The sequence below is a fragment of the Trachypithecus francoisi genome, unplaced genomic scaffold (assembly GCF_009764315.1).
Source record: "Trachypithecus francoisi isolate TF-2019V2 unplaced genomic scaffold, Tfra_2.0 Lachesis_group5, whole genome shotgun sequence".
Classification (NCBI taxonomy): Eukaryota; Metazoa; Chordata; class Mammalia; order Primates; family Cercopithecidae; genus Trachypithecus; species Trachypithecus francoisi.
The window spans coordinates 95288399-95315638 of record NW_022681470.1 but is presented as its reverse complement, the minus strand read 5'-3'; the positions used below and the strand labels follow the sequence as shown (position 1 = coordinate 95315638).

The following is a 27240-nucleotide window of genomic DNA, read 5'->3' as shown; positions in this document are numbered from 1 at the left end:
CATAAGAATTTCCTTGTTCTTCCATGATTTTGTTCATCAGCTCTCTCTCCTCAAAGTGATTGAGAAGCAGCTCTCACCCCCATCTCAGGAGACCCAGCCTCGCCTGACGTTCAGCTCTGGACCAAAGCTACCAATCTAGATATGGAGATGGCAGTCATTTGTGACAGCAATGTAAAAAATGTAGTGACTTCTACTAGCCATTGTTATATTTCTCTTTCTTCTTTCTTCCCTCTCCTATTTCTTGCTCAAGTTCTCAGTGAATGAAAGTATACCAGTCACTGGACTCAGTAGGACACCATTTGCCCATTATCTTTCTATTATTTAAAACCCTCCTTTGTAAAGGTCAGCACCTTTAAAGGTCAACACCTGGCAGTGTTACATTTGGTATCCCAGCTACCAGCCTTACCTTTCACTTAGGGTTTGGTGGCTAAGTGATTGCCTTCCTGGGCTGGAAGGAAGCACTACTGAGACGAAACACAGAACAGGCTTCTTAGGCTGCTGGGCCTCCATGAGAGAGACTGGAAGAAGAGATAAATGTCAAAGCCCAGCTTGCCTAGATTAGGGTTAGAAGAGGACTCTGAAGTCAGATTTCTGGGTTTAAATTCCTGCTTTTGCGAGGTGCAGTGGCTCACGCCTATAATCCCAGCACTTTGGGAGTCCGAGGTGGGCAGATCACGAGGTCAGAAGTTTGAGACCAGCCTGGCCAACATGGTGAAACCCTGTCTCTACTAAAAATACAAAAATTAGCTGGGTGTGGGGGTGCATGCCTGTAATCCCAGCTACTCGGGAGGCTGAGGAAAGAGAATCGCTTGAACCCAGGAGGCGGAGGTTGCAATGAGCCAAGATTGCCCCATTGCACTCCAGCCTGGGCAACAGAGCAAGACTCCGTCTCGAAAAAAAAATCCTGCTTTCATCCTTTTCTTGCTGAACAACCCTAGTAATTTACTTAACCATCCAGGTCTCAATTCCTTCATCTATAAAATGATATAATGCCACCATCATCTTAAGATAATGTATAATTTACGTTGATCGCTCATAACATGCCAGGCATATTTGCAAGTGTGAAACCTACACCCTCATCAATTATAGTGCCTCACCAGACTCATAGAATTGTAAAGACTGGAGATGCCATGTATGAAGTACCCCCCAAAAATGTTTGTTATTTATATTAATTATTGTTTTTGTCAACATTGGACAGGTGTCTTCATTGGTTTGCTGAACCTCTCTCTCTGTGTCTTCATTTCTGTCTCATTCTCTCATTCTCATTTTCTGGTGTTGGCCCTATAATCCCACTTCTCCAACTCAATATTTTCCTCAGACCTCTTCTCCATAGCGTTTTTTTTTTTTTTCCCCCCCGGCCTTCCAGCCAAAGCTCCTGGTGGTGTGAGTAGGAAGGGTTGATATCAATGTTATTGATAAAAGATAGTAACTTAATTTAGGCCAAAAAAGTCATTGGGCCATTCAGTGGTTCCTCTGTGTGTGTCCAAAGGTCCTGTATGTCTGCATATTGCATCAGCCCAGGGACATGCTATGAATCAGCGATTTCAACTCCATTAGGATCCCCCTCACTGCTTTTTTGGCAAAGTATTTCTATTTTTTCCCCTGCCTTTTTCTATCTCTCTGTGTAATTCTTGTTGAACAAGCAGAACCTGCCTGATAGTCAGAAAGCAACTCTATTTCTTCTCTTGATGCCTCTTAAAACCCTCTCTATGGGGCTGGCTCTTCCCTTCCTCTTGGAGTGAAATCTCTAGCAGATGCCCTTGACTTTTAGAATCATGATAAGAAATAGCGTGAATTCTTACCTCTGGTTACATAAAAAATCACTTCTATTTACATAAAAAAATCTTATTTCAGTAATCGGAAGGTCTTTCCTTGAATGTTGGATTTCCTTTTCTTTCCTATTTGGTACTATTGCAGGAAGGAAGGCTGCACGGAAAAGAAGAGTATCTTCTCTATTAGCTACTAGAAGTTTTTAATTTTCTTCCCTTGCTCACCCAGCTACCTCTTGTCCATTTGGGTAGGGGCTGCAAAGGAATGAGAAAGAAAGACCTGAAAACTTTGTGAACTGGCATAGGAGCTTTCTGGGCTTGGCAGGTGCTTACGGCTGACCTTTCTCCTGTGGCGAACTTGAATGTGTTCTTCACAGACTCTCCCCTCCCTGCTGGCTGGGTGTTGGCCACGGTTCTTTAGTATGACAGGCACGTCTGCTTTGTCTAGCTGTGCATGGCTCCTGCAGCGCCTAGGCATTGGCAAGCTCTCCTACAGCTTCTCTTGGCTGGTATTCCTCATCTTCACCTCCTGGACAGGATTTTAGACAATCTGGACAGCCAGTTTTCCCGCCCTTATGGCTCATATCTGGCCCATGGGAACCAGTTATATATCCTCCCCTTTCACTGTTTATCAGTCACCATTGGGTAAGTTTTTCTTGATATTTGTGTGTTTTTGCTCATTCATTATATAAAGGGGTAAGAATGTTCTATGAAATCCTCATGGACATGGTTCAGGGCTTATCCTATTTGACTTTACTGTAGTATTTGATACAGTTGTGTCCTATATTTTACCCCTCTTCCCTTTTGGTCCTCTGTGACGTGGGTAGCCTCCCACTTACAGCCTCGTCTACTCTTCTTCCTGAGCCCTTTCTCCTCTGCTGAATCCTTTCAACATCACCTGCACCTTCATTTTTCACCCTTGCTGCTGATATTATTATCCACCATTGCTGGAAGTATCAGCTCTGCATAGAGAATCCCAAAGCCCACCCTCTTCCCTGAGCTCTAGGTCCCAATATTAACATCCATTGGATGTACTTTGGTACCTCAAGCTGACTTTCCAAAATCAGAGTTCAAAACCTTCCACATCTTCCCTAACATGCCCCTCTTGCTCCTCTTATGCACTCCAACTCTGTGAATAGCATCCTGTCCACCAAGATTTAACCGGAAATCTGGGATCATCCCAAACTCTTGCTTCCTACTCAACCTCACACCAGATGTGCTACCAGGACCTACAGATTCTACCTCCTGAGCCACAAGCTTCTAAACCAGGCTGTGTTTGGGAGTTGCAGGGTACATTGCTCTCAAGTGGGTCACCAATCCTCTCACAGTCATGGTTGCTGCCTTTATTGTGGCATCATCATTATAGGTATCCCTGTCTCCAAACAGTCCCACCACTAATTCAACTCCCAAAGCATTCCCAAAGTGAATTTTATAAAACAAAAGCTTAATTTTACTATTGAATTTAAGATGAGGCCCAAGGCTTTTGGTTGGGTCAACAAACTCTTACTAATCTGGTGTCTACTTCCAGCTCAATCTTCTACTTTTACCATAGATTCTGGGGTAAAGCTACTTGCCATTTCCAAAATATGCTAGACTTTTTAATTTTTTAAAACTCTGAGTTTTTGCTCTGCTGGCCGAGTCCTCCCTGTCTCCTCCTCAACCTTGAACTCATAGGAAATTCTCCTTGGGCATGATTTCTCTCACCTTCCCAGGCTGTTCGTTGTCTTAGCCAAGCTCATTATGAAATTTTTATCTACATATTTTGTAGTTATTTGTTTCCCGATCTACTCTCTCACATGATGTAGTGTAGAGATCAGGAACCAATTACTTTTTTAAATCTCTGTTTCTGCAGTGCCCAGTGCATGGCTCAGCACATGTTGGCCAGGCAATAGTTAATGCTTATTGTCAATAAGGTGATGGAATAATATTATTTCAATGGTTTTGCATTTGCTTTTCTTTCTAACTGGAGTATCCCCCTCTTTTTTGCCTTGATATTTATTTATTTTTTATCTTCCAGATACAACTTGAAAATTCCGCCTTCCATGTGGACTGCCCTGGTCCTCCACCATGCTGTAGTTAAGAGATACTATCTCTGAACATGCCTGACATGCTCCCCACGGATTGACTCCCCACCTGTTCTGCCAGGGGGCAATGCTGTCTCCTGTCTCACACTGTGCCCTAATCCAGGAAAGGGCTTTCTTATTATTCTTTGTATCTTTAGTGCTGGACCAGGGCCTGACATAAAACAGATGCTCAATGAATGTTTGGGGAATAAATGAATGGATATACAAGACAAAGTTCAACAGGGGAGGTAAGAACCAAATAAACTATCTGTCAGAGGAGGGAGATCCAACTTTATGGAGAAAGAGATCTATTTCTCAGGGTCAGCTTCCAGCATGAATATATCTGTATGAGGCCCAGAGATTCCAGGAGGCAGGAACCGCTGGGCTGTTTAGGCTGAAAATCCCAGATCATGTTGAATTTGTCCAGGATACAGCCACTATCTGATCCAGGCTCCCAAGCAGAGATGGGCTCAAGTGTTGGGGAGTCTCCATCTCACCTTCCCTGCAGCTGGGGTTTCTCTTGCCCTGCACCTCCTCTTCACTCCCCAACATGAGCCTATGAGCGCGCGCATGCGCGCGCACACACACACACACCACACACACACACATTCTTGGCCTCGTGAGACCCTCTTCAGGAGCACTGAGGAGGACACACGATGGGGTGGACTTGGCAGGGAGGTAGCTGGGCAAGGCACAATAGGGAAGGATCCTGTGGTTAGATGGGAGTCATTCTCTTGAGTGAAGCTCTACCCCACTCTGTTGTGGAGTCCACGTTCTACCTGAGGGCTCTTCCTAAGGTGCCCACCAGGCTTCTGTTTCCTTTTTCCTCCTGTGACTCCATCACCTTCCCAGCTACCAGCAAGTGCAATAAACTGGGGGCCCACTGGGGCAGATGTCTTAATGGAGAGAGCCCAGATGAAGAGAAAATCCCTGAGCAGGTTGTGAATGCCTTCTGCAGTCTCAGGGCACAAAGCGAGAACTCTTTGCACAGGTAAGGAAGGCAGTGAAAAGCACTTCCTTCACTGAGTGTGGGATCACAAAGTCAGGAAATTTGGGGGAAATTTTCACATGATTTAAAATAGTTCTTGTCAATTTCTTAACCAACTTTACAAGGTCTTCATATTTTTTAATAAAATGGGAGGCAGCACTGTGTTTCCCTAATGATCTTCTTTTGCCATAGGAGGCAGCATGGGCTGGAACAGTAGCAGCTGGAATAAGCAGCTTTATCTAATCAAACTTTAGCTAAGATGTGAAAATAACCTAAATGTCCATCAACAGATGAATGAAGAAAATGTGGTGTATACACATGATGGCATACTATCCAGCCTTAAAAAGGAAGGAAATTCTGCCTTATTCAACAACATAAATGGCCCTTGAGGACATTATGCAGTGAAATAAGTCAAATACAGAAAGACAAATACTGCATCATTCCACTTACATCAAGTATCTAAAAATAGTCAACTTCATTAAATCAAAGACTGTAACAGTGGTTACCAGGGGCAGGGGGAGGATGAAATGAGTTATTAATCAACAGGCATAAAATAATTAAGTAAGATGAACACCTCTAAAGATCTGCTGAACAACATTGTACCCGTAGTCAACAATATTGCATTGTATTAATACACTTACAATTTGTTAAGAGGATAGAGCTCATGTTAAGTGTTCTTACCACAAAACATAAATAAATTAAAAAAGAGGATAAGGAAGGGGAAGGATGGCACACCTGGTCCCCAGGAAGTTCCTGAGTGTACTTTTGTCTAATTCCTGCTGTTTTCTGGGAAGGATCTGGGAGGAGTCACTCACCACCTATGGAGGCCCAGTGGCCTGGGAAGGTCTTCTCCTTGGTACTCATGAGAGGTGGGGTCTTGGGGGCTGTGGGGTGCTCAGGGTGGAAGCACAAGGGAAGGAGGTGTGTGTGATGAGTGAGATAGAGTCCCCGTGCCTCTAGAGGAATGGAAGAGCCATCTCAGCATATTCAGAACGGGCTTAGGAGCAGAGTGAGGGGGTGTCAGCTCTCTTAGGAGAGGAGGTGATAAATAAATGTTGTAATTGTCTTGATTGAAGCTGAAGGATTGGAAAGAGAAAATTCTTAAGACTTTACCATTGTCCAAAGCAGTTTTTCTTTCTTAGAATTTCAATCATCCTTGATACTCAAGACCCCCAAAATGGTGGAACCCAGGGGTACAGAGAGCTAAGGAAGGAAAACTCCATAGTTGAGATGCCTTCTTGAGCCAGCAGGTGGCAGTAGTGGTGGTGGAGGAGGCAGCAGTTAGATGGACTGACTGGTCCTGACCACACTTGTGGTCAAAATAGAGAATGGAAAGCAGGTCTGCTGTTCATGGCCCACATGTCCAATCCTTGCTGTTGTCTGGAGGAGGAGCTGGGAGGAGACCATTGATGAACTGCTCTCAGATTGGTGGTCTATGAAGGTATCTTTCCCTTTCAGTAGATGAAAGGTAATTTCTGGACTTTGTGGTTCTAGAAGAAAGAGATTGGAGAGGGTGCAGGGAGCAACATACTGCCTAGATGCTGGGGGAAGAGAGGCTTCAGAAAAGCCTCTTTGACTTTGGTGGTATTCCTGTTAGCATGGGGAGGAAGTCCACTTCTGCCAGCTGTGGAGTACAGAGCAGGGCTTGGGGGCCCAGGAGGGGACTGGCAGGGGACCTGGCACTGCTACGGCTGCTGCTAGGTTGTCTTTCCTGTGTTGATGATACACTGCAAGAAACAGGAGATAAACTTTTATGCTTTAGTGACAGCAGTGGAGGAGCTTCCTCCTGAATGTTCACATGTGAGACATTCCCTCTCCTCTCCCTCATTCTCCATCCTTGTGGACTACGACCTTCACTCCCACTCACTCACTGCCACGATCAAAGCCACGGTTGCCTCCACGGAGCACAGCACTCAGCCAAGGGGAGTGTCTCTGGGGCTGCACCAAGGAGCCGATGCCTGCCCATGTCTACTCCAACCTCAGAGGGCTGAGGACAGTTATGGATGCTGCTGTCTAAGACAATCAAGCTCACATTGCAATGATTCAGAAAAAAAAGCAAAAAGTTAGGGAAGCACCAAGATAGAGTGCCTGTTAAAAAATGAAAAATGGAGTAGGGGAGTTTTAGTCTGAGGAAGGAAAAGTTTGGAGGAGGAAGCACAAACCTGCACATAATTCAAGGTTGTCCCTAATGAAGACATGCTCCCAAATGTTCCAGACAGTGGGAGCAGCATGTGTGGGTGGAAGTGGCAGGAGGCAGGGAAGAAGTTGCTAACATCCTCTTCTCAGGCCAGCAGCAGCACTTCCTAAGTTTATCAACTGGCCCAGCAAATGTTTAAGTGCCAACTAATCTTTTGAAGGCCTTTTGGTGGAGAATAATTTAATGGGAGGCAGGACTAGATGACTTTCAGAATGTCATGCAAATTTTTCTGTGTTTTGAGCCATTCTGTTAATAGTTACACAGACATTTTGCCTTTTCTCCTATTATTGTTTCTCTTTTTCATCTATGCTATTCCTAGTTAGTTTAAAATCTGATCTCTTTTTTTCCGGAGGTTAATACATGCCAGTTTGAGTTGGCCAACTAAAGAATCAGAATTGAACATCAGAAAGAGTAAAATTCCCAGGCCTTTGTTACCCAGCTTGGGTACAAGCTCAAGATGATGCAGAAGGAGGAGCAAAGCATGGGGATCCAAGAAAGTTAAGTTCCACTTCAGGTCTAAGAGAATCATGTCTGTGATCTGTATCTTTGGTTTCTTCATCTACAGCTGCCATCTTGTGGGCTGGAGCATGGTGGCCAGGCAGTATGCAAGGGGCTCTGGTGTCCATACAGCCCTCATAGACCTGCAGAGGTATTATTGCTCTAAGCCCCCAGTGGGGTTCCAGTTTGATATCTGCCCTGGATGGAGATGTGGGAGTGAGAGAAAGGGATATGGAGGCAGGTCCACTTTACTCAGCAGCACCTCAGGGACATCCTGGTGTCTGAGAGGAGACAAGCAGAAAGGACTTGCTGAGCTTCTCATCTCCAGGAAACAGTTCTTCTACAAGGATTCCTGGGCTGGGTGTTTAGCATCTATCATATGCCCCCACCCCAATCCCACCATCTCTTTGAGGGACTTGAAATGAAATCACTTAACATTAACTCACATCACCTCTAGCGCTGCTTTTTAGGATTAAATGAAGTTTAAAGTCACTGAGCCTCTCCCAGAGACTAGACCCTGTATGTGCGTATGCATGCCTATGTGCTCATGTGTGCATGTGTGTGTATGTGAGTGTATGCGCACGCACATGTGTGAGGGCAGCATAGGGGATGAAGATGCAGAGCACCCTGGACAAACACTCTGCAGTCTAGGCAAGAGTGAGTGGGGTCACTGATGTTGAGGCACAGAGCTAAGTATGGGGAGATATGACTGAAGTTTGATCAGTGTGCTGTGGAAATCCATTTGGATGATAGGTGGGAGTGAGTGGGTCACAGAAAACCTCCTGGGGAGCTATCACCTCCAGGGATGATGTAGAGGGGATTCTGTCTCTTTCTAGGTCAATGCATGTCGACTCTCCTGTGACAGTTTATCCAGTCTTTTGTTCTCTAGCTGCATTTGTTTATGGATACTACATCCTTTTCTTCTCTTCACCAGGAAGACTTCCTGGGCTGGTCAGTGGGCCAGAAGAAGCTCTGCCTAATCTCTCAAAATAAAAAAATGGAAACCTAGTCCTAGCGTGTGCCTCATGAAGGACACACCTTGTGCTCCTTGCCAAGGCATAGCCCAGGTAGCTCCGATCTTTTGATTCCACCAGTTCCCAGGTGGTGGTGCTAGAAACACGTCAGTGGTTTGGGGCTGGACAGTGGATGATGGATGGAGGTTCTTAACTACCCAGGCAATAGTGTCAGCTTAAAGTTTATTTAAGAAATTCTGCTTGCTAAACTTAAAAAAAAGACTTTAAGCTGTGGAATTTGTAGAGAAAAATATATTCTACATACCTACAATGCAAAGAGCTTGAGAAAAATTTAGGCCCAGGAGAAGAGTTTAATAACAAGATTTAGAAACAAGAACCAGAAGCTCTAGTCTCTTTGTTTCAGTCTGAAATAAACTAGCAGGGACTTTCCTGTGCTCAGTGAAAGGACCCAGGAACCTATAATCTTGACTAGGCAAAAGGGAAGTGGGTGCAATTTGGGGAGACTTTCCCAATCCTACTATAAAATTAGTTCTTATCCTTTCTCTTCCACCTCCGCTCTTGATTGTTCTTAAAATTTTTTATCCTTCAGGTATATTTTTCAATTGACTATGATGTGATTTTACCTCCATGGAAATAAGGGAGAGGCTATTGTGTAGCTGGTGGGAGAAGAACTGGGAAATAATTTGATTAGATTCAAACTTCCATAATCACTGAATGTGATTAGCTCCCAAGGAAACTCCTGCTGGTTGCACTTAGGAATACAAGAAAGAAACCCAGATAGGAACCCAGGAGACATCCTCTGCTCTGCCTTCTTCCTCACCTTCCACGTTCAATACATCATCCCTCACACCCTCTGTGCCTGATGGAAGCCCTGGTCAGATCAGCCTAATGGTTCATGCAGCACACGTGTATCCCCACTGCTGCAAGAGACAACTGAGGAGGCTTCTCTAGAGAGCTTCAGTGTCTTATTCTCTTTGTTTTCAGGTTTTATAAACTACATGCTTTCTAGACATTGTTGTCAATGGTTGTTGAATGATGGTACAGAATTCAATTTAGCAGCGCTAAATTGGTTCTGATTAATGATTATGGAATTAAAGGGCAGAACTTAATTTGGCTGGATAGTTAAACAACAGGCATAAATAAAACCCACAAGTAAGCTGAGACCAAGGAGAACATCCTCAACCCTTTGAAACTTGTGCTACTGTGGTGTGTTGTGCTCTGAGACCCTGGAGGCCTGGCCCATGACAATCATAGACCAGTGGTTGTCAAAGTGTGGTGTGGGGACCTTGGGGTCCCTGAGATGCATTCAGTAGGGTCAGCGAGGTCGAAACAATTTTAATCATAATGCTGATATTATTTGACTTTTTAATATTTTTTCATGAGTCTATGGTAGAATTTTCTGGAGAGTAGATGATATGCAATGACATCATCACTCTACCAGCTAGTGCAATATCTACTTACGTAAAATGTGTTTAAAATTTTCTAGTTTTAATTTTTAATACAATAAATATCAATAGATGTAAATCACGTGAATAAAATCTATTTGGGGTCCTTATTAATCTTAAGTGTGTAAATTACTTTCAAGACCAAGTAGTGTGAGAACTGCTGCAGTAATAACTCTCTCTGGGGTCCATCCCCAACAGACTGGGCTCCGTGCAGAGCCAGGTTCACAATTCTGGTCCCAGATGCTGAGCGCTCACACATCTATGAACCTTGCAGGGCATGTCACGTGCTCATCCCTTCTGCAGCCTTGACACTGATGGCTCCTTCGTCCACTCTCCTCACCTCCCCTGCATGGCGAGTCCCTAATTAGAAATGGATAGGTGCCTCATGTAGAGGTGGGCCTGGAAGCAGCTGAAATCAGAGACTGAGACTGGGCAACCAGAGAGAAAAAGAAGACCTTCTGGCTTGAATCGGGTCCCCTTGTCACTCTTGGGTGGCCCCTGATTGCCTCTGGGGTCCTTCCAAGGATTTCCCATTCAGTCTCCACTTTCCTCCACAGGCTCCTTTGTCTCTCTGTGACTTTTTTCCATCTCCAGCAAGAGAGCAAAGACATGGTGAGTCAGGGATACATATGTTTGATTGGGAAGCAGAGAGAGACAAAAAAAATCACAGGTCTTGGAATAGGTTCAAAGTCCAGAGGAAGGGGTGAGCTTTGTTAGGATTTATGGAGATTATTAGGGAGAAAATACAAACAGACAATGTCATTGTCTTCATCAAAGAGTGTGGAGTTGTGCTGTAAAGAATTCTGGAAAATTTTTCATTGATTTAAGCAGTTTTCATATGTTAATTTTTTTTTTACAATGTTTGCTCCTAGAGACCTTAATGAAGTTGTTGAATCCCATTGAGGCAGAGAACCGAATGTTCTGTGTTCTTGCAGGAATCTCATATAGCCAGCAGAAGGCAGTGTGGTAGAGAAGGTAGCAGGTGGAAATATGGCATATTTGGATCACAGGTGGAAGGTTTGAAAACGTGGCACTCTGTCTAAACCATGTTGTCTCCTGGGTGAAAAGCTGGGAGGGGTTGTCGATTCAGGGAGGAAACCCCAGTAGACTAGGACAATATCTTCCATCTTGAATCTGAAGACAGGTAGTATCTTTTAGGTTGTGTGGTGGTCCCTGTTGTTGGAAATAAGGGGATGGAGGTGGGTAGGGGGATGCAGTATCCTCTTGTCCAGGTCAGAGAAGGTGGCTTCTGAGGGTCACTTCTGCTTTGGTGTGCAGTCTTGCTGGCATAGGGATACTTAATGGTGGGACTTCTACCGTATGAAGATTGGGAGAAAGGGTTCAGGCACCTGGGAGGACAGGACTGTGGGACCTGAGTTGGGGGTGGTGCTGGCAGGGGACTTTGCCTTATTTCTGCTGCTGCTAGGACATTTTCCCTAGTTGAAAGTAAACTGAGAGAAAGAAGAAAGTACTTTAGTACGACACAACATCAGTGAAGAAAATTATTCCCCAAAATACCACAAGGGAGAAACACCCTCTCTCATCACCCCTCTCTTTAATGTCAATGACGAGACATCCCCATTGCACTTGCTCCCGAGACTGCCCACCCCACAGGAGACTTTTGTGGGGCTGCCCCACAGATGGTTGGGACCTGCAGTGGCTGCCCCTCCCAGGAGTTGGTGTCTGGACTGCACTCTGTCCTTCGCCTGGAATATTTTCACATCACAGCAAGTTAGGGGAGAGAAAAGATGTGAAGGTATCTGGGAGGCAAGCCTTGAAGTGAAAGGTAAAGCAGAATGCTGGCTAAATTAATCAGACCTGTTGTTGCAGGTAATCTAATTCAGAGGGAGACTGGATTATATTTTTTCTGCTATGAAACATGTCCTTTCTTTGACTCTGTGTTCCCTGTTCTAAGACATTTTTTCTCCTTACTCATCCCTCCCTGGGAACTTCCCTGGACCTTCTGTACTGCCCCTATGACTTACAACTTGATAATTACTTCTTCAGGAACATCAGTGTCCCTTGTCATGACCCATCCTATGTGTTAGAATCTGGGAGCATCTGGGTATCTCACCATCCTCTGACCTAGGTCCCAAAGCTTGATAATCAAATAAGAGAAATACTCAAAGTGAAGTACAAGAAGAACAGAGATCGGGAGCTTGAAAGTAGGTTCATCTCAGCTTTACCAAAATCTATGGGATACCCTGGAGCTGCTTTGTTTTCCTCAATGCTACCTTTGATCTCATTGATTTCAAAGGAACTTTTGGGTTTATAACAGTGGTCAGTAATCCTTTTCTGCCAAGGGTCAGATGGTAAACATTTTACACTTAGCAGGCCAGACAATCTCTGTCACAACTTTTCAGCTCTGCTGCTGTAGTGCAAAAGCAGTCATAGACAATATATGGGAGTGGCTATGTTCCAGTAGAATTTTATTGTCGTAGTAAACAGGTGGCAGACTGGATTTCGGCCACAACCTTTTTGCTGAACCTTTTTTTTTTAGAGTATCTGACTTTTGGGTCTGTTTTCATCTCACTGCTTTCTGCTTGCCGTCTGTCCCACACTTTGTCTTCATTTTCCAATCTGTTTTGTGCATCTTTTTCCAATGCTGCTTCTGGACATTTGTCTTTCATTTCTGCATCCTACCCCAACCCGTAACTACACCATCTTCTCATTCTGTCTAGTGGGAGCTGATTGCTAGCCTGAAGGCTTCCTCTTCCACAGAAGTCTCTTCACTCACTGCTTCTCTTCAGGCTGTTCTAGCCTCAGGGATCCACATGGCATGAAGAAGCCCAGAGCAGTGTCCTTTTATCCTGGGCCCAGCTTGGACAGGAGGAAACCAAGGCACCCACTAATTTCTCAGTGTACCAATGTCTCACTCAGTTCTCTAAAATACACGCCAAACTCTCTCTTTGCACTCCAAGCTTCAGTTTTGCAGCATTGGGGTGAATAACAACAATTCTATTTCCTCTGTAAGGATTTTGTATGTGCGTGTGATGGGTGGGGAAGGGGGATATAAGGTCCCATGCATTTTTCTCAAGTGTACTTGGGTCCTTCAGTGGAGTTGTGTGGCTATGAGGAGACAAGAAGAGAGAAATCCCTAGGTTGAGTTTCTGGAATTGTGGCTTCTTCTAGGGATTACAGGACTGGATCCTAATGTACTTCATATTCCATGCAAATGTCTCATCCTCACATTTTACATAAAGTAAATAAAGTTGCCATCCATGCCACACACACCATATCTAGCACTGATGTTTTAGGTCAAATGAATTTAAGATCATTTACCCAAAGGCTACTGAGCACCTACTAGGGGCCAGCTCCTGAGAGTGAGGAAGGATGCAGTGATGATAGGCCCAAGGGAAGCTCATAGTCTAGTAGGAGGCACATGTGAGCAAGCAGAGTGAAGAAACAGTGCTATCTGGTAGGTGTCGATCAGTACGCAGCTTGCTTGCTGACTGATGATTAGGCAGAAGATTCTCCTATAATGATGCTGTATAGGTGATTTTTCCAGCACCACCCTATGCTCTGAAGTCTGACTTAACCCTCCTCCCTCAGCTTCACACCATCCACAAAGTGTTATTGCATTATCTTCTCCCTTCCTCAGCAGTGATTGACACACAGGATCTTAGAATATGTTCCATATGTCCAAGAGTAAGAGGAGAACCTCTCGCTTCACCACTTCCCTCCTTTTTGATCCCTGGAGTCTCTTTCATCCCTGGGGCTCCTTTCCTTCATACAGGCCTGCGATCTCAAAAGTCCTAGGCATGACCTTTTCCCACCTGGTAGCCCAGAATTTCTTGGGAAGGTCTCAATAGCGTGACCAGATAAACGAGTGCCTCAAACAGAGTCTAAATCCTCAAAAAATCCACTTCTCAAATTTTATAAAGAAACCATGTTTAGTGAAAAATGCAATGAAGGTTAATGTATCACCCTGAAAGGAGGACCAATTTGAGAGGAATTCAGGGATAAGAACAGAGAGTAATATCAAGTGTCAGAGAAAGAAAGACAAGCTGTAGCTGCTGTCTCTGTGTCCTGACCTGCCACAAATCTTGAAACTGACCAACCAAGACATCCTCTGTCATTCAGTGGGCCACATTTCCCCAACGGCTACTGCCCAAAGATTGGCTCCAGGAGGAATGAGAGAAGGTGCCCACTGAGGGAAAGAACTGGACACTTGTCAGTCTTATGAAAGGCAAAATTGTAGATGTATTTCCTCTTCACTATCACCCAAGACTGTTCTAGAATTTTTTTTTTTTGTGATCCCTCCAAATGGCTTCTTCAAGTGACTCTGATTCTCCCCGAGTCAGGGAGGCTCTTGTGTGGCAGGAAGGTACAAACTGAAATGGAAAGGAATTATAAGCCCATAAAATGTGATTAGCATCAACCTTTCACCTCCATGGTCAGCCCTGCTTCCAGTGTGTCAGGGCCTCAGGGAGATTTACTGATTTTCCTTTGCGAGTGCCCAGATGATGCACTGAAGTTAGAATAGCACATGGGAAGCAGTCTCCATCAGACCCACAAGTATCTTTTTCCATGCTTTGGTCTTCTACTCAAAAGCCTGAGAAACATTGTTGATCTTTTGGCGGTAGCCAAATTAGACTTTTCAGTGCAAAGAGGGAGTGTGACACATATGTTCATAAAAAATGGCATAAGATACCCTGGAGGCATCTTATGAGAATTATGAGGAATTCCCCATAATTTCTGAGCCTGGTTTGAGTAAAAGGACTCAGGCTGGGGCCCTCCGTGTGCTTTTCTATCTTCAGGGACAGGAGCAGCTCACTGTGTGAGGTGGCCCTGGCTTTCTGGCAGGGTAATTGCAGGCTCCTGGTCATTCTACTCGAATTCCCTGGTGGGGTACAGCACCCTATGTATTTTGACACTAAATCTGCTTTGTAGATGAATGTAGAGGACTTGATGTGGGTAAATACTGATTTGGTAAGGAAACGGAAATGAGAAAATACTTACTATTAAAAGGACATTAGAAATTTGGGTGGTGGTTTAAAGATACATAGTGTAAATATTTGTCAAAACTCTTTAAACTGTGCACTTAAAACCTGTGCATTTTATTGTAAGAAATTATCTCTTAATTTCAAAAAGAAAATGAGAGATATCATGAGATATAATATTTCACATAAGAAAATTGGGGTCCAGAGATGTCAGGTCAGATGAATGGTTTGTGGCATAATCAGGACCAGAACCTGGCTACCTTCATTGTTGGTCCAGTTCTTCTTGTACTTCATTGATGTCTTTCATCATCTGTGGCTTGAAAATAAACTTAAGACTGCAGAACACAGTGGATTGTAGAACATCCCTGTATTCCTATATCTGACATGGGTAACTTTGAAGGAATTCTTCTTTAGCACTCTCTTGATTTGGAAATGAGTAGTTTTCATAAAATCCTTCATGGAGGGTATGCTCAGGAAAAGTGGAAAGAGAGATGGGGAAAAGGATGTATTTACATAGGGGTGTGTGATTTGAGAGCCAACAGAAAGAGAAGGAAGATGCTTTAGAAATTAGATCGAGACCATCCTGGCTAACACGGTGAAACCCCGTCTCTACTAAAAATACAAAAACTAGCCGGGCGAGATGGCGGGCGCCTGTAGTCCCAGCTACTCGGGAGGCTGAGGCAGGAGAATGGCGTAAACCCGGGAGGCGGAGCTTGCAGTGAGCTGAGATCCGGCCACTGCACTCCAGTCCGGGCAACAGAGCAAGACTCCGCCTCAAAAAAAAAAAAAAAAAAAAAAAAAAAAGAAATTTTTCCGCTAAGGAGAGGTTCAGTAAGCCTGGGGTGACAGAGACCAGCCTCCCTCCCTGGGAGAATCTCCCACCAGCATGGAGAGCAGTTGGACTTGCAGCTTCTTCTTGGTCTCTGACTTCCATGGAAGGGGATCCTGAGGGAGACCAATGTGCACTGGGATGAATCTGTGCTCAGAGTTTCTACCTTTCTGTAATGTGCCTCTAGCATTAAGGAATAAGCTTTAGAGTCTTCCCACTAGGGATTGAGGACCATACTCCTTGTCTCTCAAACCTTTTTTTTTTTTGCCCAAGCATCTTCCTTTACTTTACTTTTCTCTCTTTTCTGGTTGTGTTGCAGGAAGTCAGGGACCCTGAATGGAGGGACTGGCTGGAGCCACAGCAGAGGAACATAAATTGTGAAGATTTCATGGACATTTATCACTTCCCTAATAATACTCTTATAATTTCTTATGCCTGTCTTATTTTAATCTCTTAATTCTGTTATCTTCGTAAACTGAGGATGTACATCACCTCAGGACCAATATAATTGTGTTAACGGTACAAATTGATTGTAAAACATGTGTGTTTGAACATTATGAAATCAGTGCACCTTGAAAAAGAACAGAATAACAGTGATTTTCAGGGAACAAGGGAAGACAGTCATAAGGTCTGATTGCCTGGGGGGTCGGGCAGACTACAACCATATTTTTCTTCTTGCAGAGAGCCTATAAATGGATGTGCAAGTAGGGAAGATATTGCTAAATTCTTTTCCTAGCAAGGAATAATAATAATTAAGACCCTGGGAAAGGAATGCATTCCTGGGGTGAGGTCTATAAACAGCCGCTCTGGGAGTGTCTGTCTTATGTGATTGAGATAAGGACTGAAATACACCCTGGTCTCCTGCAGTACCCTTAGGCTTATTAGGGTGGAGAAAAAACCCCACCCTGGTAAATTTGAGGTCAGACTGATTTTCTGCTCTCGAACCCTGTTTTCTGTTGTTTAAGATGTTTATAAAGACAATATGTGCACAGCTGAACATAGACCCTTATCAATAGTTCTGAATTTGTCCTTGTCCTGTTTCCTCGGAAGCATGTGATCTTTGTTCTCCTTTTTGCCCTTTGAATCATGTGATCTTTGTGACCTACTCCCCATTTGTACACCTCCCCCCCACCGACTTTCAAAACACTTAATAAAAACCTGCTGGTTTTGTGGCTCCGGTGGGCATCACGGTCCCACCAATATGTGATGTCACCCCCGGAGGCCCAGCTGTAAAATTCTTCTCTTTGTACTCTTTCTCTTTATTTCTCAACTGGCTGACACTTGTGGAAAACAGAAAGAATCTAGGTTGAAATATTGGGGGTGTGTTCCCCCGATATGGTTGCCCAGGGTTTCTCTGCTAGTTTCCTAATTTATCTCGTGTTTCAGGTATTTTCATATTCTCTCAACAACTGCAGTATCCTTCCTCCACTCCAGACTCTTCTGTCCTGCTTCATCTACTTTGAACTTGATCCCACTGTTAATGTCCCTATTAGAATACTGAGGTCAGGACAGGGAAAGTATCTAACTAGAGCAGGAGACCATGCCTGGTATTTTTACACCTAGGAAAAAGTTGGTATGTCCTCTCAGTAATTCATATTGTGGTTAGATGTTGCCAGTGCTGGATCCCATAGGCTGGTGGTTGTGCCCAAATGATAGGTGGTGCTATGCATTGAATGTGTCACCCCAAAATTTATCTGTTGAAATTCTAACTTCAAGGTGATAGTATTAGGAGGTGGGGCTTTTGAGGGTGATTAGATTGTGGGAGTAGAACCCTCATGAATGGAATGGTGTCCTTATAAAAAAGGCCCAAGGGAGCCTCCTTACCCTACTACCCTGTGAGGACATTGTGAGAAGGCACCTTCTATGAACCAGGAGGAAGTGTCCCCTGCCAACTAGACACTGAATATGATGGCACCTTGATATTGGACTTTCCAGACAAATTTTGTTGTTTATAAGCTTCCCAGTATATGGCAGTTTGTTATAGTAGCTTAGACAGACTAAAAGAGATGGGAAGGACTTTGCCTCTGAGGATGTGATGGAGCTCCTGATGATTAATGCAGATTGTGCACCTCTGAAGAAATCTGTCTCCTGTTTCTTGCAGATGTGCTTAAATCTGGAATAATGTTCTATCAGCAGTAACAACAGTGCAATGTCCACTGCCAGCCTTCTCTCCAGGGCTCTAGCCCTATCCTCCCAAGGCCCCTGTGCTCTGCCCTCCAAACTTCCTGTACCATCTTCTCCATCTCCTGGCCAGTAGAAGAGCCACACTGTGCTATTTCCCCATGTCAGTAGGAATACCTGTCAAAGCAGAAGTAATACTCTTTGGAATTATCCTTTCCCAAATGTGGGCATGAATAGCTGGAGCCTCTCCCTTTTTGTTATCTTTCCACAAACAGCCTTGAATCCCAAAGATCCATAAGAAGCTTCAAGATTAACTCATTGAACACAAGGAGAATTGAGTTTTCTGATTTATCAGCCAGTGTTCAAGTGGTTCTTTCCTGTACCTCCAAGAAGACATGAAAGGGTTTGGGAAGATGTGAAAAGTTCTCAGGAATCTCCTTGGAGGATAGATGTGTCTGTTCTTTCCTTTCTACCATAGTCTGCTACAAATTAGGATCAATTTTACACCTTTGGCTACTCTGTTTACTGATGTGATCCCTTAACATTCAACCTTCATCATAGGTTAGGGAAGGGGCCCTGATGGGAAAGATATCCAGATCTCATGAACCATATCATTTTCTGATAGACTAAAATAATTATCATAGTTTGACAAAAGAATCCCCTTTGAGGTTAACACTGACTGAAGGGTACCTTCTTTGTATCATGCACCTCAAATAAATTGATAAAACTGTGCCTCTTGCTCCCTTCAATGGGGGTCATTTTAAACTTCTGCCTATGACAAAGATGCACTTAAATAAGAGCCATTATGTTATTTTGTTTTTCACTTCTGCTTCCATAATTGCCTTTCTCACAATTATGATACAATCCTATCTTTCACCTATGTAAAATTTTACTCTAGTAAATTTCACATGTGTAAAAACCTACTGAACGCTACATCTTGCTGTCCAATGGGATTTTAATGATTGGGAAAGAAATATTCTTCCAATGTGATTTCTAAGTTTTGATTCCCAGGAAAATTGAAGGAATATAAATCAAGTTTTAGTTATTTAAAATCAATTGCAAATATCTATATCTGTAATAAATGCTGTGGTGCACCACCCAGATCCTCCACTTCAGGACTGAGACCCTCATAATTACAACTTCCCAAGAGTTTCTGATGGTTCAAGCTGAGTCCCTTATGGAAATTTCTCTTGGTCAACTGGAACATACTCTTTTGAGGTTAAGCCTCTTTTCAGGAGTAGCCACTTCCAAAGGCCTGTTGAGGCATGAACGGAAAGACCTTACTGTCAGACTTTGCCAAAGGGTCCTCCCAACTCCAGAGCCCTCTTTTGCAGTTGTAATAATGAGGTTTAACTTCTGTCTTTGCCCAATTTTGTGTCTGTCACCCTCTGGCAGGTTTTACCCTGAAAGCACTCCCCAGTATGCTTCTTGCTTGTGATTTTTCCTTTTCAGAGCATGTTTCCTAGTAAATATGACTTAAGATAATCACTATACAAATTTTGGCATAACTTGAGAAGACTGCATAAAATTTAGTGCCATTGCTAAGATACAAATCTTTTCATTTTACTTTACCTATCTATGTATAGGTGATGCCTTCCTCATCAGATCCCCTTTGCCAGAACGATGTACCCACCCCCAGCAGCTATTGAGTATTGGCTGTCAATGGCAAATAGTAGCCCCCTGGTTGATCAGTTCACTGGAGCTGCCTTGCCTGGGAGGCTGCACTTTTTCACTCTTGTTACAGGCCACCCTTTTGTCTTTACACATGACATCTCTATCATGCAGTTTATTGTTTTTACACATCTGTATCTCTATAGTGCAGCTTATTTTCAACAACTTTCTTTTGTGGGTCAGACAAAAGCTAGGCTTTATCTCAGCCCATATGTTTGCTGGACATATACACTTTCTTGTTCTGTTTCTTTCACTATCCCTTACAGTTGTTTGTTTGTTTGTTTTTAAATACTTCTTTATTAATTGTATGTCCTGGCAATCTCACTCATCTCTGCCAGGAAATCCAACTTGAGTAGCCACATAAACAAGTTTCCTTAGTTACATACATATAAAAAGATGAAAACTATCAACAGATAATATTTTATGAAGTAATTGAAAACAAAAAAGAGACAGCTCTTATAAGTTCATTAAATGTTTCTAATAAAACTTTAAATATAATTATCTATAAAATATAAGTATATTTTATTTGGTAAAATGAACAATAATTATTATTAATACTAATAAGTATAATGATGTCTGACTTAGAAGAATTTATAAACACATAACCTTATAACCACAGGGAATGATAGACAAATATTTCAATTCAATGTACTTATACATTCTTATGAAGAGAGTAGTCAGTAAATATATTTAAGCATATGTTACACTAAAAATGTCATAAAGAAGTAAAATGGAAATTCAAGTTGAAGTAGAAGAAAACAATATAAAAATTTCAAATGTAAAAGAACTTTGGTCAAGCTCTTTCATGAACACAGATAAAAAAATTCTCAAAGACAGCTGGCAAGATGGCTGAATGGGAACAACTGTGGTCTGCAACTCCTAGCAAGACCAATGCAGAAGGTGACTGATTTCTGCATTTCCAACTGAGGTACCTGGTTCATCTCACTGGGACGGGTTAGACATTGGGTGCAGCCCACAGAGGGTGAGCAGAAGCAGAGTGGGGTGTTGCCTCACCTGGGAAGTGCAAAGGGATGGGGAACTACCTCCCATAGCCAAGGGAAGCCATGAGGAACTGTGCTACCCAGTCCAGATACTACACTTTCCCCACGGCTTTTGCAACCCACAGACCAGGGGATTCCCTTTTGTGCCTACACCATGAGGGTCCTGGGTTTCAAGCACAAAACTAGGTGGCTGTTTGGGCAGACCTCGAGCTAGCTGTAGGAGTTTTTTTTTTCATATCCCAGTGGTACCTGGAACCTCAGTGAGACAGAGCCGTTCATTCCCCTGGAAAGGGGACTGAAGCCAGGGAGCCAAGTGGTCTCAATCAGCAGGTCCCACTCCCACGGAGCCAGGCAAGCTAAGAACCACTCGCTTGAAATTCTTGCTGCCAGCACAGCAGCCTGAAGTCAGCCTGGGACGATTGAGCTTGGTGCAGGGAGGGCTGTCTGCCATTACTGAGACTTGAGTAGGCGGTTTTCCACTCATAGTGTTAAGGAAGCCAAACTCACCACAGCATGGCAAAGTGGCTGTGGCCAGACTGCCTCTCTAGATTCCTCCTCACTGACTGGGGCATCACTGAAAGAAAGGCAGCAGCCCCAGTCAGGGGCTTATTGATAAAACTCCCATATCCCTGGGACAGAGCACCTGGGGGAAGGGGCGGCTGTGGGTGCGGCTTCAGCAGACTTGAAATTTCCTGCCGCCAGGTCTGATGAGAGCAGCAGATCTCCCAGCACAGTGTTCAAGCTCTACTAAGGGACAGACCGCCTCCTCAAGTGGGTCCCTGACCCCTGTGCCTCCTGACTGGAAGACATCTCCCAGGAGGGGTCGACAGATACCTCACAGGAGAGCTCTGGCTTGCATCAGGCAGATACCCCTCTGGGATGAAACTTCCAGAGGAAGGAGTAGGCAGCAATCTTTGCTGTTCTGCAGCTTCCACTGGTGATACCCAGCAAGCAAGGTCTGGAGTGGACCTCCAGCAAACTCCAGCAGACCTGCAGAAGAGGGGCCTGACTGTTAGAAGGAAAACTAACAAACAGAGAGCAATCACATCAACATCAACAAAGAGGACACCCACTCAAAAACCCCATCCAAAAGGCATCAGCATTAAAGATCAAAGGCGGATAAATCCATGAAGATGAGGAAAAACCAGCACAAAAATGCTTAAAATTCCCAAAACAAGAATGCCTCTTCTCCTCCAAATGATCACAACTCCTCTCCAACAAGGGCATAAAATTGGATGGAGAATGAATTTGACGAATTGACAGAAGTAGGCTTGAGAAGGTCGGTAATAACAAACTCCTCTGAGCTAAAGGAGCATGTTCTAATCCTATGCGAGGAACCTTGATAGAAGGTTACAGGAATTGCTAACTAGAATAACCAGTTTAGAGAAGAAGATAAATGACCTGATGGAGCTGAAAAACACAGCATGAGAACTTCGTGAAGCATACACAAGTATCAAGAGCCAAATCGATCAAGTGGAAGAAAGGATATCAGAGACTGAAGATCAACTTAATGAAATAAAGCATAAGACAAGATTAGAGTAAAAAGAATGAAAAGGAAAAAACAAAGCTTCCAAGAAATATGGGACTATGTGAAAAGACCAAACCTACAATTGATTGGTGTATGTGAAAGTGACGGGGAGAAGGGAACCAAGTTGGAAAACACACTTAAGGATGTTATCCAGGAGAACTTCCCCAACCTAGCAAGGCAGGCCAACATTTAAATTCAGGAAATACAGAGAACACCTCTAAGATTCTCCTTGAGAAGAGCAACCTCAAGACACATAATTGTCAGACTGTCCAAGGTTGAAATGAAAAGAAAAAAAAAATGTTAAGGGCAACCAGAGAAAAAGGTCAGATTACCTACAAAGAGAAGCCCATCAGACTAACAGTGTATCTCTCTGCAGAAACCCTGCAAGCCAAAAGAGAGTGGGGGCCAATATGAAACATTATTAAATAAAAGAATTTTCAACCCAGAATTTCATATCAAGCCAAACCAAGTTTCATAAGTGAAGGAGAAATAAAATCCTTTACAGACAAGCAAATGCTGAGTGGTTTTGTCACCACCAGGCCTACCTTACAAGAGCTCCTGAAGAAGCACTACATATGGAAAGGAAAAAATGGTACCAGCCGCTGCAAAAACATACCAAAATATAAAGACCAATGACACTATGAAGAAACTGCATTAAGTAATGTGCAAAATAACCAGCTAGCATCATGATGACAGGATCAAATTCACACATAACAATATTAACCTTAAATGTAAATGGGCTAAATGCCCCAATTACAAGACATAGACTGGCAAATTGGATAAAGAGTCAAGACCCATTGGTGTGTTGTATTCTGGAGACCTATCTCACTTGGAAAGATACACATAGGCTCAAAATAAAGGGATGTTGCAAATGGAAAAAAAAGAGCAGGGATTGCAATCCTAGTCTCTGATAAAACAGACTTTAAACCAACAGAGATCAAAAAAGACGAAGAGGGGCATTACATAATGGTAAAGGGATCAATGCAACAAGAAGAGCTAACTATCCTAAATATATCTGCACCCAATACAGGAACTCCCAGACTCATAAAGCAAGTTCTTAGAGATGCACAAAGAGACTTAGACTCCCACACAATAGTAGTGGGAGACTTTAATGTTAGACACTGTCAGTATTAGACAGATGAACGAGACAGAAAATTAACAATGATATTTAGGACTTGAACTCAGCTCTGGACCAAGCCGACCTAATAGACATCTACAGAACTCTTCACCCAAAATCAACAGAATGTACATTCCTCTCACCACCACATAGCACTTATTCTAAAATTGACCACATAATTGGAAGTAAAACACTCCTCAGCAAATGCAAAAGAATTGAAATTATAACAAACAGTCTCTCAGACCACAGTGCAATCAAATTAAAAGGTAGGATTGAGAAATGCACTCAAAACCAAACAACTACATGGAAACTGAACAACCTACTCCTGAAGGATTACTGGGTAAATAACAAAATTAAGGCAGAAATAAATAAATTCTTTGAAACCAACGAGAACAAAGGTACAATGTACCAGAATCTCAGGGACACAGCTAAAGCAGCATGAAGAGGGAAATTTATAGCATTAAATGCCCACATCAGAAACAGAAAAGGTCTAAAACTGACACCCTACCATGATAGCTAAAAGAACTAGAGAAGCAAGAGCAAGCAAATTCAAAAGCTAGCAGAAGATAAGAAATAACTAAGATCCGACCAGAACTGAAGGAGATAGAGACATGAATCCAGGAGGTGATTTTTTGAAAAGATTAACAAAATAGATAGACTGCTAGCCAAAGTAACAAAGAAGAAAACAGAGAAGAATCAAATAGTCACAATAAAAAATTATAAAGGGGGATATCACCACTGATCCCACAGAAATACAAACTACCATCAGAGAATACTATAAACACCTCTATGTAAATAAACTAGAAAATCTAGAAGAAATGGATGCATTCCTGGATACACACACACACTCCCAAGTCTAAACCAGGAAGAAGTTGAACCCCTGAGTAGACCAATAACAAGTTCTGAAATTGAGGCAATAATTAATAGCCTACTAACCAAAAAAAAAAAAAAAAAAAAGCCCAGGACCAGAAGGATTCACAGCCAAATTCTACCAGAGGTACAAAGAGGAGCTGGTACCATTCCTTCTGAAACTATTCCAAACAATAGAAAAGGGGGAATCCTCCCTAACTCATTTTATGAGGCCAGCATCATCCTGATACCAAAACCTGGCAGATACACAACAAAAAAAGAAAATTTCAGGTCAATATCCTTAATGAACATCGATGCGAAAATCCTCAATAAAATACTGGCAAACTGAAACCAGCAGCACATCAAAAAGCTTATCCATCATGATCAGGTCAGCTTTATCCTTGGGATGCAAGGCTGGTTCAACATATGCAAATCAATAAATGTAATCCATCACATAAACAGAACCAATGATTAAAAACCACATGATTATCTCAATAGATGCAGAAAAGGCCTTCAATAAAATTCAACACCTCTTCATGCTAAAAACACTTAATAAACTAGGTATTGATGGGACGTATCTCAAAATAGTAAGAGCTGTTTATGACACACCCACAGCCAATATCATATTGAAAGTGCAAAAACTGGAAGCATTACCTTTGAAAACCTGGACAAGACAGGTATGCCCTCTCTCACCACACCTATTCGACATAGTATTGGAAGTTCTGGCCAGGGAAATCGTGAAAGAGAAAGAAATAAAGTGTATTCATACAGGAAGAGGGGAAGTAAAATTGTCTCTGTTTGCAGATGACATGACCGTATATTTAGAAAACCCCATCATCTCAGCCCAAAATCTCCTTAAGCTGATAAGCAACTTCAGCAAAGTCTCAGGATTCAAAATCAATGTGTAAAAATCACAAGCATTCCTATACACCAATAACAGACAAACAGAAAGCCAAATCATGAGTGAACTTCCATTCAAAATTGCTACAGAGAAAATAAAATACCTAGGAATACAACTTACAAGGGAGTGAAGGACCTTTTCAAGGAGAACTACAAACCACTGCTTAACGAAATAAAAGAGGATAACCACAAACCACTGCTCAAGGAAATTAGAGCAAACAACTGGAAAAACTTCCATGCTCATGGATAGGAACAATCAATATGGTGAAAATGGCCATACTCCCTAAAGTAATTTAGAGATTCAATGCTATTCCCATCAAGCTACCATTGACTTTCTTCACTGAATTAGAAAAAAGTACTTTAAATTTCATATGGAACCAAAAAAGAGCTCACATAGCCAAGACAATCCTAAGCAAAAAGAATAAAGCTGGAGGCATCATGCTACCTGACTTCAAACTATACTACAAGGCTACAGCAACCAAAACAGCATGGTACTGGTACCAAAACAGATATATAGACCAATGGAACAGAACAGAGGCCTCAGAAATAATACCACACATCTTCAACCATCTGATCTTTGACAAACATGACAAAAACCAGCAATGGGGAAGGAATTCCCTATTTAATAAAAGGTGCTGGAAAACTTTCTAACTATATGCACAGAACTGAACCAGGACCCCTTCCTTACACACCTTATACAAAAATTAACTCAAGAAGGATTAAAGACTTAAATGTTAGACCTAAAACCATAAAAACCCTAGAAGAAAACCTAGGCAATACCATTCAGGAGATAGGCATGTGCAAAGACTTCATGACTAAAACACCAAAAGCAATTGCAACAAAAGCCAAAATTGGCAAATTGGATCTAATGAAACTAAAGAGTCTCTGCATAACAAAAGAAAATATCACCAGAGTGAACAGGCAACCTATAGAATGGGAGAAAATTTCTACAATCTATCCATCTGACAAAGGTCTAATGTCAAGAATCTACAAGGAACTTAAACAAATTTACAAGAAAAAAACAAACAACCCCAACAAAAAGTGGACAAAGGATATGAACAGACAATTCTTAAAAGAAGACATATATGCAGCCAACAAACATATGAAAAAAAGCTCATCATCACTGGCCATTAGAGAAATGCAGATCAAAGCCACAATGAGATACCATCTCACACCAGTTAGAATAGTGATCATTAAAAAGTCAGGGGCCAGATGCAGTGGCTCATGCCTGTAATCCCAGCACTTTGGGAGGCTGAGGTGGGTGGATCACCTGAGGTTGGGAGTTCAAGACCTGCCTGACCAGCATGGAGAAACCCTGTCTCTACTGAAAATACGAAATTAGCTGGGCATGGTGGCACATACCTGTAATCCTAGCTACTTGGGATTACATGCATGCACCACCACACATTATTTAAAGAATCACTTGAACCCAGGAGGCAGAGGTTGCAATGAGCCAAGATCATGCCACTGCACTCCAGCCTGGGCAACAAGAGTGAAACTCTGTCTCAAAAAAACAAAAAAAACAAAAAACAAAATCAAGAAACAACAGATGCTGGAGAGGATGTGGAGATACAGGAAAACTTTTACACTGTTGGTGGGAGTGTAAATTAGTTCAACCATTGTGGAAGACAATGCAGCAATTCCTCAGAGATCTCTAATCAGAAACACCATTTGACCCAGCAATCCCATTACTGGGTATATACCCAAAGGATTATAAATCATTCTACTACAAAGACATGTGCACATGTATGTTTATTGCAGCACTATTCACAATAGCAAAGACTTGGAATCAACCCAAATGCCCATCAATGATAGACTGGATAAAGAAAATGTGGCACATATACACCATGGAATACTATGTAACCATGAAAAGAATGAGTTCATGTCCTTTGCAGGGACATAGATGAAGTTGGAAATCATCATTCTCAGAAAACTAACACAGGAACTGAAAACCAAATACCACATGTTCTCACTCATAAGTGGAAGCTGAACAACGAGAACACATGGACAGAGAGAGAGGAGCATCACACACCAGGGCCTGCCAGGGGTGGTAAAGTACAAGGGGAGGGAGAGCATTAGGACAAATACCTAATGCATGTGGGGCTTAAAATCTAGATGACAGATTGGTGAGTGCAGCAAACCACCATGGCAAATGTATACCTATGTAACAAACTGCATGCTCTGCAGATGTATCTCAGAACTTTAAGTATAATAATAAAAAAAAAAGACAAAAACCATGATAACTTTTGCATCAACCTAATAAAAAAATTCTTAAACAAAATGTAAGTAAATCAATTAAGTGAGATACAGCAAATAATAATATATAACAACCAAGCTGATTACATTT

At 42.6% G+C, this 27240-nt stretch overlaps 1 protein-coding gene and 1 long non-coding RNA gene across 2 annotated transcripts in view; one reads left to right on the top strand and one right to left on the bottom strand.

Annotated features, from left to right (window-relative positions):
- SPRR2G (small proline rich protein 2G) overlaps positions 1-27240 on the top strand; it is a 96590-nt gene that overhangs the window by 32482 nt on the left and 36868 nt on the right. The window lies entirely within an intron of this gene.
- The window catches only part of LOC117075053, a 29242-nt gene continuing 11806 nt past the window's right edge, over positions 9805-27240 (bottom strand). The window contains exon 3 of the long non-coding RNA XR_004433824.1: positions 9805-11385. This is a non-coding gene — a long non-coding RNA (uncharacterized LOC117075053). The remainder of the gene's footprint in view (positions 11386-27240) is intronic.